The sequence below is a fragment of the Dipodomys ordii genome, unplaced genomic scaffold, assembly GCF_000151885.1.
Source record: "Dipodomys ordii isolate 6190 unplaced genomic scaffold, Dord_2.0 Scaffold2, whole genome shotgun sequence".
NCBI lineage: Eukaryota > Metazoa > Chordata > Mammalia > Rodentia > Heteromyidae > Dipodomys > Dipodomys ordii.
In genome coordinates, this window is record NW_012267218.1 from 14,522,397 (window position 1) to 14,537,901 (window position 15,505).

The window sequence follows — 15,505 nt, forward strand, 5'->3', positions numbered from 1 at the left end:
TTATACACTGCTACTTTGCCAAAGTTTTGAATCAGCTTGAGTAATTTGGGAGTGGAGTCTATGGGATTCTTTAAATACAAGATCATGTCATCTGCAAAGAGAGAGAGTTTTACTTCTTCTTTCCCTATTTGGATCCCCTTTATTTTTGCATCTTGTCTTATTGCTGTAGCTAGGCATTCTAATACTAGATTGAAGAGAAGTGAAGAGAGTGGACCTCCTTGTCTTGTTCCTGAGTTAAAAGGAAATGGCTTTAGTTTTTCACCATTAAGTATAATGCTGGCTGTAGGTTTGTCATATACAGCCTTTATTGTATTGAGGAATGTTCCATGGATTGCTAATTTTTCCAGAATCTTTATCATAAAGAGGTCTTGGATCTTGTCAAATGCTTTTTCTGCCTCTATTGAGATAAGCATGTGGTTCTTATCCTTGCTTCTGTTGATGTGATGAATAATATTAATTGATTTGCGTATATTGAACAAGCTTTGCATCCCTGAAATGAATCCTGTTTGATCGTGGTGTATGATTTTTTGGATGAATTGTTGAAGTCGATTAGCCAGAATTTTTTTGAGAAGTTTTGCATTGATGTTCATCAAAGAAATGGGTCTATAGTTCTCTTTTTTTGATGAGTCCCTGCCTTGTTTTGGGATGAGGGTTATGATGGCTTCATAGAAAGAGTTCCGCAGTAAACTTTCTCTTTCAATTTCATTGAAGAGTTGGAGTAGTATTGGTGTGAGCTCTGCTTTGAAGGCCTTGTAGAATTCTGCTGGAAAACCATCTGGTCCTGGGCTTTCTTCAATGGGAGGTCTCTTATTGCTGTTTCTATTTCAGTGCTTGATATGGACCTGTTAAGATGGTTTTACTCATCTTTGTATGCTATTTTTAAAGTACTATTGTGGTCTAATGATACCATTCATTCACTAGTTGTTGCAATAAATTATTAAATAAATTGTCCATTATTATCTACCAGAAGGTCTTGAACAGCTATATTTTCATAATGCTGATCAAGAACACTATTGAAATGATATCTCTTGGCCAATATTAAAAGATAAATAATTCTGAGATGAAGATAGTAGTTTGTAATAGAAAAAGTTTTACTACATAGAAATCCTATTAATCCAAGGACAGTGCTTGAACAAAATTGTTGGTTGCTGGTTTTGAATAGTTCTTATAGCTTGGCTCTTTAAATATGAGCCCTTGGATCTTTATTTCTTTTCCAGATCTTACAGATTTAAGTAAGTAGCAGACAAGCACTGCTAGGAAGACCATTAGCCAACATATTTCTGGCAGCTAATTTTCTTGGCTGAACCCTGCAGAAAAGGAACCTACATTTGTCTCCAAGAAAAGATGAGTAGGCTGAGGGGGTGGAGGGAAGTGTGTGTGGGAAAATGAGAGCAAATGCTTATGCGCTTCTGGCCATGTGTGTGGTTTGGTCTAGTTCTCCACGTTCTCTTGGACTCAGGTTTAAATGACAACAAGCTCAGCACTAACTGTGAGCTTTGAATGTTGTTGTTGGAGAACTTGTTGGGTTTCCGGTACCTTTCAACACTTTTTACACAATAATGAGGTCTTTGTTCTCTCTTCCACCTTCTGATTACCTTTTCCAAGACACCATTCACCTTTCTAGCTGTAGAATCAACATAGATGACATAGTAGATGGAAAATAAAGCTTATCCTTATGATGGTCTTTGGAAATTATAGGAAACAGGATGACCCAGCAGGGAGATCGTCTGGGTTCTTGGGAAAGCCATCACCAGTTGGCAGTTATTAAGAGAATGACTCAGCTGTCTGGCTCTACCTATCAGACAGGTATAGCTGAACTGGAGACAGACTCAACACAGGCTTTTTCACACCTAGACATGCCTGGATTAGCCAAGTTCCATCTATATACAGGACAGTGAAAACCCATGACTAAATCAGGAAAATCCTTTTTTAGTTTTCCCATTTGAAATGCCATCAATTTAAGGCTGGTTATATTTCCCTCATTTCTGACATGCCCATAACACAGAAAGTATCATGAAAACATATTCACATTTGTGCCTATATATACATATATAGGCACTATATATGTATGTGTATATATATATATATATATATATATACACACACATATATAGGCACTTGCCTAGGCAAGTGTCTGAATCATTCTGCTGTTTTATTCCTGTGACAAGACTTAACACCTATGTATCCATTCACCATGACATTCTTACTTAGTATTTATTTTTATTTTTCATTCCATATGATTTAGAAATGCTTAAGAATGTGAATGGGCTAGAAGGGACTAGGTATAGTAGGTATAGTATCAGTGTTTGAAACAGAATAACACATGCTGAGTGGAACAGGAAGGAAGACTAGAAGTTGACTGGGCCTTAGTTGATATTGTGAAGCCTTATACCAATCCTCATATTCTCTTTTTAAATAAAGAAAGGGAGTAAAGATAGCCAAATGATAGGAGAAATTCAAACAGGGGAAAAATAAGTGAACACCACCACCACCACCACCAAGAAGAACAAGACAATCTACTAAAAGTAAATCAATTTAAAACATGTTCCACTTTGTCAGAGAGTGGCATGAAAGGATTCTGTTTTGAATTAATACAATGTGGCTGATGGTCAGAAATCCTTCGGGGATTCTTACAAAATTATTCACTACGTACCCTGTATCAAGGAGGTGCACTTTCAAAGCAGTGTCGTAGATAGTGAATAATAGAGGGTGAGACAATGAGAATAGTTAAGTGTGTCACACATTATGTAAAAATGGCGCTCTCTGTACAACTAATATGTGATAAAAAAAGTTTAAGTTAAAAGTAAAGTAAATCTCTCCATATGCATATATATGTATATATGAATATATAAATATCTCTAAATGTGTATAAATATCTATATCATCAATGTTTCTAGAAAACATTTCATTTATATTTTAACATATAATATCTAAATGAGCATGAAGTTTGCATGTAGTCTGTTAGTGACTTGGATTCTTTTCTGTTTAGTTTACTAGTTTCATTTGCAAATTCTTTGCAATTCTCCTTTTCCCCATAACAGTCACAGATTCCTTCTTCTTAAATACATTCCTGTTATAAGTCCTTGTTTGTTACCAAATAAAGACTTAATACTAGTGTGGCACACATAACCACAACTATGAATTAAGCATTAAAAATAAAAAGCATAGAAAAATATGGAAAATATTAGGGAAGAGAAATGAAGCCAAAATTTAGTAGTCAGTCTTAGCAGAATAAATTTAATCAGATACCAATTTAAGACTATAACATCTTTTGTACTGAATGTGTGTGCATATATATATATATATATATATATATATATACACACACACGCTAATTTATGTATTTTGCTTATATTTGTACCTGAATCATTTACTTACAGAACTTATCAGAAAATCCCAACTACATCTCTCAGGCTGAGCCAACTATAAAATGGGAGTGGAATCTTTGTATCTTTTGATGAAAAGTAAATTAGAGATTGCTGCTTAGTCAGTTTAAGATGTAAATCTAATGTGATGAATATTTGAAAAACATTTAAAACTAAATCTAGTGGAAAACATCAAGGTTTATTAAAGGAAATGAAAGTCGTAATACCAATTACTTTGGTTAAAAATATATTTGTATTAGGTGGACGCTAACCAATGAGCAATTTTAATGGGAGACAGAAATCCCTTCTTATATCCTACTTTAATATAGAATAGAGCCAAACCAAATTAATCACAGCTACTTGGCAGTACATCCAAACCCACATTTTATATTTTCTATAGATAGTATAAGTAATTACTAATTATTTGGCTACTTTCTGAGTACTTTCCTGGGATGTTGGCATTCACTAGTTAACTAAAAGCATAGCTCCCTTAAACCATGTATCTATTTCTAAACTTACTAAGCACTTCCTTAAGCTCATACACTTGCTGCATTCTTTGTTTATTGATATGAATCTCATCATCAATGAGGTATGTTGTATTAGAAACTAGATTAAAATATCTGAGCTTAAGACAACTTTCTCTCAAAAGCTTTGTGTGTCTCAAATGATATGATCTTCTAGAATATAGTGTCCATGAGGGCAGAGAGCTTTGCCTTCCTATCCTAAAACCTTAGAACAGTACTTGGCAATTACTAGTTTTTGCATAAATATTACAGACTAATAAATAGTTTTAAATGCATATATTAAATTAATTGTTCTAGAGATACTGTGGTGATATATTTGTTATATAGGGATATTAACACTTAAGAGGTAACCCATACCCTTTATTATGAAATATATCCTATTTTGGTTTTTGTGTCCTCTCAGAAAAAGTAAGAGCTGATATAGAAAGAATTTGTTGAGTTCCAAAGAAATGTTTTTCCCAAAATAAGTTACATGGAACTACAGTAGATCCTTTGATGTGTGTGTGTGTGTGTGTGTGTGTGTTTCTGTCTGTCTATCTCTAGATCTCTGTGCATAGTGTGAATCTGTGCTTTGGAATGTGTATTAGAGTGGTATGCTTTGCTCCTCTTCTGGTCTTTAATCTCTCATACAAATGCAAAATGCTGATGTGTGAGACTGTGAGAGCTATAGGACTAGCCAAATATAGAGGACATAACAACCAAGTCTTAATTCAGCACTTTTCAAGACCACCTATCATTGGAAGTTTAAAACAGAGGAAGAAAAAAAAACAGGAAGACTGAAGAAGATTTGTGTATTAGGTAGTACCCCTTTCTATAAATCCTGAGATAATAAAACCAAATTACAAGATCAATTCATTTAGAATCCTGTTTTTTTTTTTTTAAATTATTTTTAAAGGAATTAATGGCTGCTTTAACTGAGTCTTCCATCTCCCCCAGTCCCTGCATGAAACACTCTGTGTTTGGGGAACACCAAGTTACTCCTGAGTCTATGAATCCTTCTTTGTACATTTTGCAGAAGTCTATATATTTTCCAACTCTCTGAGTGGGAAGTACTTCTTTATTTGATCTCACTCTGTATAACTCTATCCAGAAGCCTACTCTACTAAGTTTTCATCAGGTAAGATGAAGCTACAAACAGTTTCCTCAGAGACATACAACAGCTTTTGAAGCCAGACTTAACTCTTTCCTCTTCATTAACCATTTTTCTGTGCTACTAGGACTTGAGCTCAAAGCCTGGAACTTGCTAGGCAGGCACTATACCATTTGAGCTGTGCTCCAGCCCTCAGCAAGTCTTGTTCAATGCAAGTGAAGCAGATATAAGAAAGTTGAGAAGGTATGAGATTTGTGTGTGCACAATTATAGGAATCTAGGATGTTGCCTAACCTGGGACCTACATAAACTTCCAGGTTATTCTGAGATTCAGACATCATCAGATTCACGGAGCTTTTAAAAAGAATTATGCTGATTTACTTTCATCTTAATGAGATTCCAGCTCTCAAGTTGTGATCTGTCTTATTGGGCTGTAAGTACAGTGGCCATTAAGGTTCAGAGTGTACCTTACATTTATAATTACCCTATTCTGTCTTCAGTGGTGAACTGCAGACTTTCCATGAGTCGAAAATTTCTGGTGAGATTCAAGAATTGAGAGCATGAGGCTAGCACATTCTAAGAAAATGTACCATAGTGGTAAGAGAAGCAAAGGCAGTCAAGAAAACAAATATTTTTGCAGATTTGATAGCGTGGGATGTGACTCACACTGTTGTCCCCTAGATTAATGTTCCAAGTATCAATAAGCAGTGCAATTCATTTAAATCCTTGCTCATGCAAATCTAAGAGCAGAATGTTGTATACATTACAATTCAACACAAAACATAATTAATTCCGCAAATTCCACATTTTTTTCATCTTATCCTCTCCTTTGCTTTCATGATTTTTTTTGAGATGGTATTTTATAATGTATCACAGGCTCATCTCAAAAGTCATAATTCAGCTTCAGCCTACTGAGTGCTGAGATCACATTACTGACGTGTATGATCATGCCCAACTCATTTCCATTTCATTTTCTTCTTTATTTTGTTGGTACTTGAGTTTGAGCTCAAGACTTCCCACTTGGCTCTGCTTGCCAGCTAAGCTGATGCTCAGTCACTTGAATCATGCCTCCAGACTAGCATTTTGCTGGCCAGTGTGGAGAAGGAGTCTAGTAGCTTTCTTTATCTGGGCTAGCATGGAACAACTCTTACCAATATCTTAGCCTCCTAACTGGCTAAATTTACAGGCATGAACTACTACAAATTCTCACTTGATTTACTCTTACATTCTATCTTAATTTTGGAGGGATTATGGGATTCAGAAATAAATGAAAATCAAGAGTGGAAGTTAACAAGTTTATGTATATTAAAACAGTAGAAACTTGTAAAAAATACAGTCCTCTATGAGCTAGGAATGACAGTTCAGACTTTTTAAGTCTCAATTCGTATTGAGATTTCCACTGTTCCTTGCATTGGTATTATATAATTTCTTGACAAATGATACAGATTTCGGGTCCAAGACCTACCTCTACAAAATTTGAATTTGGAGGCCTTTGGCATAAGTGTCTCTATTTTTACAAAGTGCCTTTACTATGACCATTAATATTTGAGAACCGTTATTGGCTAGCTACTTCTCTCAAAGCTATGGCATTAGATAATGAATGATTAGTTGCTCTTCTGTCGCTAGATAGTCTACCACTATAGATGTATTGTGACTTTTCCCTTTCTAATCCATTTCCCCTTGACTTGAATGAACATTCTTGGTCATGCTCTTACAACAGGCTCATGGCCACCACATGGTCAGCTTTTATATTTAGTTCAAAAAGAATTACAAGGATTTCACTATAATTTGATGTCGGTATAATTTGTGGAGGAGATGGGGAAAAACAAGTCATATAAGGATACAGGTGGATCTGATGCAACTATGAGAAGTACAAGTTGTCATGTCAAAAACGAACTTTACAAATTTGGTGCGGGAGGGTGGGGGATTGGGTGGGGGGGAGGCTGGGAAGGGATGTGAAGGGTAAACAAAGGAGGAGGCTGCAATGCTTGATAAGAAATGTACTCATTATTTTGCCCATGTAATGTAACCCCTCTGTACAGTATGTTCACAAAAAATAAAAATTAAAAAAAAAGGAATTACAAAGAGAATGGTCGCTCCTCTAATCACCCAAGATAATTCTTTATTTCAGTCCTTAGGCTACTGTTTAGCCATACTTTTACTCTGTCTTGTGGTTATCTACTGAGTCCTGAAGGAATTTATATACATGTATATATATTACATATAGTGTATATACATACATATATAATTTTTATGGGTATAGGATTTACTGCTCTGTAGCAGTAGATTAAAGACAGATGTCAAGCACACTCATTGTACCTGCTGTTGTGAGGATTCATGTGGCTAAGGGATGAGAAACACATTCAAAGTAACTCCGGTCAAGTAAAGAGAACATGTAGCAGCACAAGGAAGAATATCTTAGTGTTCAGGAGTGAGACGTGCAGCTACGTCTCTTGAGTGAGAACATTCATTTCTTTACTTTCCTTCCTATATTCTACTTTACCCTTCCTTAGCTATTCATTCCTTAGCTACACCTTCCTCTCTTCTTCCTTCTTTTTCTTCTCTAACAAATATCAACTCAAGTTTCTATCTGCTGCTCTAGAGGCTGAGGAGCCCACCAGTAGACACATAAAAATCACTTATATAGACTATAATTTTGTGTGTGTGCATGTGTACAAATAGTAAGACAATAAATTAATGAAGGCATCATCTGTTGGATATGAGTGATTAATGAGAGGTTTGAAAAAAAAACTAAGAAGGGAACAGGGGTCAGAAAGGCAATAGTCAATAATGGTTCTCAAATGCCAATGACCCTAATAAAGGCACTTAGTAAAAATAGAGATTCTTATGCCAAAGGCATGAATTTGTCCTAAAAGCAACTGAGGTTAAACTGGAGTTAGTAGTAGGCACTTGAGTTAGCAGATCCTGTGTAATCAGGTCAAGTATACCTAAGATGAGAGCAGAGAACACATGGATACAGCTGTTGATGAGCAGAGGAGTAGGAATAGAGAAAGACATAATGCAGGAGGAGATAAGTACTGAGCAGCACAAAGATCATGAGTGGAAAAATAACAGTGAGAAACTAAATACTAAAATTCGTCATGCGCACTGAGAGTTCAGTCCACAAAGTCTTTCCTATAGTGGAATCCACATAGCATGCTGTTCAGCCATATTTTTACTCAATCCTGTGGATTTATCTACTAAATCCTGGAGGGCTTAGAAAATTCTAATTCTAATATATGTGTGTGTATATATATATGTTTATATACGATTAATGTACTGGAAAAGTAGACTAAAGACAAATATAAAGATTTTTCTTTTCTTGGAGAAGAGTGGATAACCAATCAGGAATCATATTATTATTATATTTTTGGTGGAAGTAGAGTTATTAGAGGTCAAAATTATACTTTGACATATTGGTCAATGAGGTTTTCTGAACTTTCCTCCCCCTCTTTAATTTAGCATATATGCATACATACTTACACATATAGGTAATTGTACATTTCCTTTATGTGTGTATGTAAACACATATGCAAATACATGTATATGTTTGTATATACATATGTATGTATTTGTGAGGTATAATAAAAATAATATACTTCCATCTCAGACTTACTGTAGTGACAATTCTTGTGGAAGAATATTTTGTTTTTGCTTGAAATCTTGAAGGATTAAAACATGCCACCAAACCACAGCACAATGACATGGGTTTAATGTAACAAGTTGGAAGTAAACTTTCTTTGCTCTTTCATTCAGAGAGGAGAGAAGAGGAGAGTCATCAAGGAGAACAAAGTAGTGACTTGGAATATCTGACAAAGAGCTCTATGCTCTGTTCAACCCTCTCCTCTGTAACATTTCTGATTAGGACATAGAAGAAGGGATAATTTGTGGACAAGGGCCTGCCTTTGCTGAATGGAATGTGAGAGGTTAAAGCCTTCTAGAATCTTCTTCTACCATTTCCTACCATACTGCCATAATGTGACAGGATTAAGTTGTGGCTGTTGAATTTGGGGAAGCTGATAGGTTCTACAATGCTCCTAACTTTCCCTTTATCAAAGAGTGGGAGGGAACAGCATCTAGATGATTCTTGTAATCCTTCTATCAAAGGAATGCAACTGCTCAGAAATAAACCCAAGGCAGCTGTAGCTTCCTCCTAGTCATGTTGCTAATGACTCTAGTTTAGAAATGACAACCACTGGACCATAGCAAAGTCACCTGATTTGCTGGTATAACACTAGATGAACCAGATATCTACCTGAGTAGACACTGGATTAGATAAATGGCACTAAATCAAAAGCTAGAAAACTATGGAAATTCTATAGCATTTGGAGCCTCCTGTTTTGAATCTGTCCTCCAACATGGATGAGGTGGACACTGACTCCTCAATGTAGTTGAGAGGAGGGGCCTTTGGAAATGATTAGGCTCTCCTGAATGGACTACTGTTATTGTTATAAGAGTTGGTTTGCTTTGCAAGTGGTATAGCCATCTCTCCTTCTTAGCCCTCTTTCCCTCTCTGTCTCTGTCTCTGTCTGTCTGACTGTCTCTCTCTTTCTCTCTCTCTCTCTCTCCCCACCATAATATTTTTGGCCAGGCCATGCTAAAGCCAGAAGGCCTTTATTAGATGTATCTGGATGTCCTAGCTTCTAGAACCATAAGCCAAAGAAATTTCTAATCTATGATGAATTACCTATCTTAGCTATTTTATTATAACATATCAAAACAGACAAACTTCAACACATGGTTGCAGAAGCAAAGGAAAAATGCAGAATTGTCTATTGATAACAACAGTGATAAAATAATTAAGATTCCAGACAGGAATTGAGGAATAGAAAGTAAGTCAACAAAATTACATTCTTGGCCCATGAGCTCATGGGTTATGAAGTTCATGCCCATTCCAAATATCTGATTCTCTACCAGCTTCACATCACAAAGTCAGTGTTTGCTCTCATTTTATCTAGGGTGATTCATCACATTTCTCTGACAAATGGTACACGTTTGATAATCTTCTGCACATGGCTCTGAAGTAACTGGAGAGAAACCCACATTTCTCTTTGACTTTATTATCTAGGAGGATTGTGTTTTTTTTCATAAAGTAATTTTGATTACATATCTCACGTTATTGTAAGCAGCTGTTTTAGTATCTCAGCCTCTGAGCTTTCTGTGTTGAGTTCCACATTTATCTTTGCTTCACATGTCTACAATTTAGTCTGATGGGATCCACTGTAATTTAGGAAAAAAATATAGCTCTCTCTTCCACAATCACCTCTTCTCATCCTAATTTTGGATTTAATGTGACAATAGCTTGAATACATCAATTTGACTAGATTCACAGTGCTAGCTAGTTCACAGTAACAATGTGAAGGTTTGCATACACGTGGAATCTCTGTTTTAAACTGTGAAACACTCTATGCTCTATTCCTCCCACAACACACAGAGGGGGGAGAGAGGGGGGGGCTATGTTCCCTTTTCAGTAATTATTCCAGACAAGTCCTTGCATTGCCAATATGAGATGAGGAAAATGGAAAACAAATGGATACCCAATTTCTAAAGCACAGTGGACAAAGCATGGAGAAGGAGAGAGTAAGTTTCCATCTAACTCGTATTCTCCCTCTTTTAGTTCTGCCAGACATTTCCTTTGTTCTATTTTCTATCTCACTGAGATTAAAGTGCTGATCTCCTCCTTTTTGAAAATGATGTCACTTTTTTCCCTCTCTCTCTCTTTTGCCTTGGCAGAGAGCAAGTTCATTACAAATCTTCTGTGTGACTGATGGCTTTGAAGAGATAAGACTGAGGGGAAAACACATTTGGGGAAGGTATGAAACTCAAGAGACAGGTTGACAATTAAACTGGCAGTAGGAGAGATGATGAAGGATAAGAGGAAATAGAAGCTGGGTGTAAATATCTCTTCCACAATCCCTTTTACAGCCACGGAAAAATGACTTGTATTTCTTGATACATTTATCCTGAAGGAATGCCATAGGCGAAAATTTATTTTGTATGTTTTTCTCTGGTGAGACCCATGTACTTGTGATGACATTATTGCAGTCAGGTCTTCCTGGACATATGTGATGTTCAGGGCAAGGAAGACATTTGCTTTTGCTATTTGAAAAGGAAAGAGAAGTTGATTCTGCACCTGACTGTGGGAAAGCTGATCACTGGGCTTTCTGACAGCTCATAGAAACAGCATTTCAGATTGAACTCATAATGCACATTCTACCATCATGTATGTCATTTGAAAATATTGGTGACAGATTCAGAAGTTGGGAATTTAAAGATTTCCTTTCATCCCTCAGGCTTAATATTACTGGGGCATAGAAGATGCATGGGTCAATGTATTATAACATGTAGCATACACACACACATACAGATGCACAGAGTCGTATTTTCTCTCGTACACACACACTTCTAAATATAACAGCATCTAGTAGAAACCATATTAGCACCTTTATATTTCTCAATAGATTTTGCCTTCAAAACATCTGCATGTTTCATATAGATTGATCTGAAGATGAAAGTGTGGTTTTTTTCCCCTCAATTGTTTGTTACAAATAAACTACTGGGTTAGGGATGGAGGTAAGATGGTCCTGAGAAATGAGCCATAGGTCATGGGGTGGAGAGAGACCCAATAAGAAATAGGTTTGCTATGTTCCAGGATATCTGATGAGTGCATGCCTTATTCTTTCTCTTCTCATGCTGCTCCTCACTCACCTTTAGCCTTTGCTACATAGACACAGAAATGTTTGTGGTTGTATCTTACAAGTATGAAGAGGAGGGCATTAAAATGTCCTGCCCGCTTTCTTCTCCCTATCCTTTAAACATGCTACCCATCATATGGCCCAAGATATCACTATGACAAATTTTATCTTGTAGTTTTTCACTGACCTTGAAAAAAACCTCCTTGTAAACAGCATCTGTTTTGCGGTGATTCCTCCGGTATCCTGCCTTTATAATTCTATTGGCTCCACATTGCTTGAAGGATACAAATCTCAACTATATGGTTCTCCCTGTTTGGTTCCTTCCTGTCTCCTTTAGCTTCTTGCCAGTCATTTCTGTTACACACTCACTTGAGTTCCAACGATGAGTCTGGCTCTTGGATGCCCTTGTTGTCTTATTCTTTTGTTTACGCTCTTCCTTCAGCTCTTCTAAATCTGCACTTCCTTCCCATTTGGAGGCAAGAGAGCCTTTTAATGTGAATCTCAAGAATTGATTCCTCTTTTCTCCTGATGACATCTTACTTTCTACTATTCTTTTCAGATTGTTGTACTTTTCAAAAGTATATGTCCTAATGCTGGTGGTCAAGCATTCTCAGCCACAGTCAATGTAGCTAGCCACAGGTCAGTGCTCATCGAATTGGCAGTGTCCTGGGTCCCCACTCCTCTTCACTAGACCTTTGGAATGCTTAGTTAGAATGCTTAAGCCACATATACATGTGTGAAGATTTTTTCTGTTAAGCAACACTGAATTGTTGGTTAGCCTCACTATGATGCAATGATGATAAGATTTGGATAGATTTATAAGTACTTTATCAGAACTCACTCTAGTTACTTTAATTACTCACATCTCCCAGGCACATGTAGATCCGATCTAATGGAGGAGAAACTCCCCAGCACTTCTTCCACATCATTGGATTAGAATAAAAACATTCACGTCAAGCATAATTTCCTTTCTGAACCTGAAAAACAAACTCAAGGTATTTTAAGAGAACTTTGCTTTTGGTTTGGTTTTACCAATGGGTAAAGCAATCCTGGAGACAAGGATTTGAGCACACAGATTGTTTATTTGGAATGGGATTCTGGGGAGTGGAAGGCAGAAGTCAGAGGCATCCAACAGAACATGAGTTAGAAAGCAAATTTCCAATGAGTGATTGCAACATAATCCTAACAAGTTCTCTCTGAGGCAGTACACCTTATGGTCCCTGAGTCACCCCAGCTGAGGGATGAGGCAGCTAGAGGACTTTCCACTAACCCACTATGAGTCACTGGCTAAGCACAGCTCCAGGCTTTTCTGCTAGCACTCTACATGCAGAACAGGATCTTCATGGGTATCAATGGGCCTTGGGCAGAGAGAGAGACACAGTCACTGCAGATGTGTACAAGACCAGGTCCTCAGAGCTTTCCTTCCACTCATCCCCTTTAGTCAGTCAGACTGGGTTGAATGTCAGTGACTACTAATTAACAAATCATTCATTAATAGTTGATTAATATTAGCTGAGATAATGATGGACTGCCCTCTGCAGAGGATGCACAATGTACATTCTAATAAGGTTTTGACCAAGACCAAATACAAAACTATGGTCATCCTCTCCTAATTAGTTAGTGGATGATTGGAGAGTGCTAATATCAAGACATGATCAAAAACTGTGTAAAGCACATTAATCACAATCCATACCCAATGGGAAGAGGCAGCGCACAATGTACAATAATCTTAGAAGTTCATCATTTGTAATGGAATTACCATAGAGTCATGTGATTGATGGTGATATAGGTGCTCAGTACATATTTGTAGGGTTATTACTATGACTTTTTATTACTCCTAAAATAGTCATCAGAGATCATGAAGATATTCTCTTAGCCAAAATGGGATTGCTTCTTCTGAATTTACTTTTAGTAGTGCTGGGCAGTATGTATCTTAGATCCTGCTTAATTTATAGGATTTATGCTAATTGGTATTTGTGCTCCCCAAATGCTCTTTGTCTGCTTGTTATGCTGCAATGAAATTCTTTGGCAGGATTCTATATAAAGGCTATCTTGTAAGACACACTAGTCAGTCTAGGGGTATCAAAATTGGTGCAATGTCCCAGTCTAAACACCATTCATTGCATAAGGAACTCTGTTAGATCAGTATGGATGGGGTCTTGAGTCATCATCACAAGTAAGAGTTTCTCCCCATAGCTTTTGATGAAATCTAACTTGTAACTGACAAAATGGATGCTAAATGCTTACTATCATCAACAAATACACAATTTCGGTTTCTCTTGGCTTTGTTCTTTCATCTAACCATATTTATAAGTTATACCAGAAAGTTTTGTTTTGCAAAGGAATAATACTTAATTGATCAGAGAGATTATTAAGGCAGACAGGTATTAAGGTATTTAAGATCCTTAGGACAAAGCAAGGCTTGTCTTCAAAGATTTCTATTTTCATTTCTCTTGTGAATATGGCTTCATACTTACTCTGTGACATCAAAGAAGCAGATTACACTTTTAATGGGTGTTTTAAATATACACTGTTCATTTTTAAAGCACAAGCTATGAACAATGATTCACTGAAAATGTTAGGCACAATTTTACATTCTTTTCTTTTATAGATTTGTTATAGAGTTGTGATTCTGTCATCAAATGTAATATTGCTGTTTTGTTTGTAGGAAGGCAGAATAAAGGGAAAAATAAAAGAGCTCTCATTTGTGTGTATGTGTGCATATGTTTGTCTTGTATTATTTTGCTTTTCTTTTGTGATGAGACCTGAAACTTCTAATTTTCATGCAAGCTCAGAAATCCCTGCTATATGCATGTTATTGCTGACAAATAAGTTCCAGAAAGGAGTTTCTGTGTGTGTGTGTGTGTGTGTGTATGTGTATTTGACCCATTCCTAAATCCTTTTGGCTAGAACACAGGTGGTATTGCTTTTCTGCTAAGTCTTTAACATTAATACCTGAATCTTTCTTTTAAAGCAAAAACAATGAAGACTGGCAATTATATGAACATCAAGCTTGTAGAAGAAGGAAAAGTGATAGCACTCTCCTGAAATAGCCACTTGACAAATCCAGCTTTCTAATTGGGAATTGTTACTGAATTGAAAAGAGAAACACTCTGCTTGTCTACACAGCCACAGTGAGCAAGATGCCAAGTAAAATCTTTAGAGGAAACATCTGGTCATTCATCTATTCAGTCTTTTACATAAGCTGATCGACTTGGGCACGCAGAGACTTTCTGCATTGATTGGAGAAGTTTCATATGTTAAATCATGCATTCAAGGGAAACTGTTGCATTTTTCTTCTATTTCTACTTCCAAAGTTTTTCACATGTGAAAAACTTCATTTTTAAAGCAGAATTCTTATTTATTATCAAAGGAAACTTTTTTTGTGAAGAAAGCAACATGTTCTTTTGAAGACAAATCCAATTTGTTTGCATAGAACATATAATGTGGCATTAATATTGTGCTATGTTTGCAATACTGTGAAAATACTGGGGCCTCATTTTGGCTAATTATACATCTTTGTTTATCCTATAATGAAACATTTAGCTGAGACATATTCTTGCTTTGTACTTTCTTGTAAAGTAGGTGTGAGTTTTTTCTCTACCTTGGCTGTGTTCCAATTTGTGCAATAAATTACATTTTCTTATAAAACTCCTTTGCTTCTAAACTAACTTTCGTTTTCTTGTACAGAGATCATAATTACTCCAGAGACAATGCAAATAAAAATAAGAGGATACACAATGAATGGACCATGTGTTCCTTTGAGAAGAAAAAATACCTATTGCATCACATAGGTATGTAATATATATTTGTATGTGTGTATGTGTGAAGG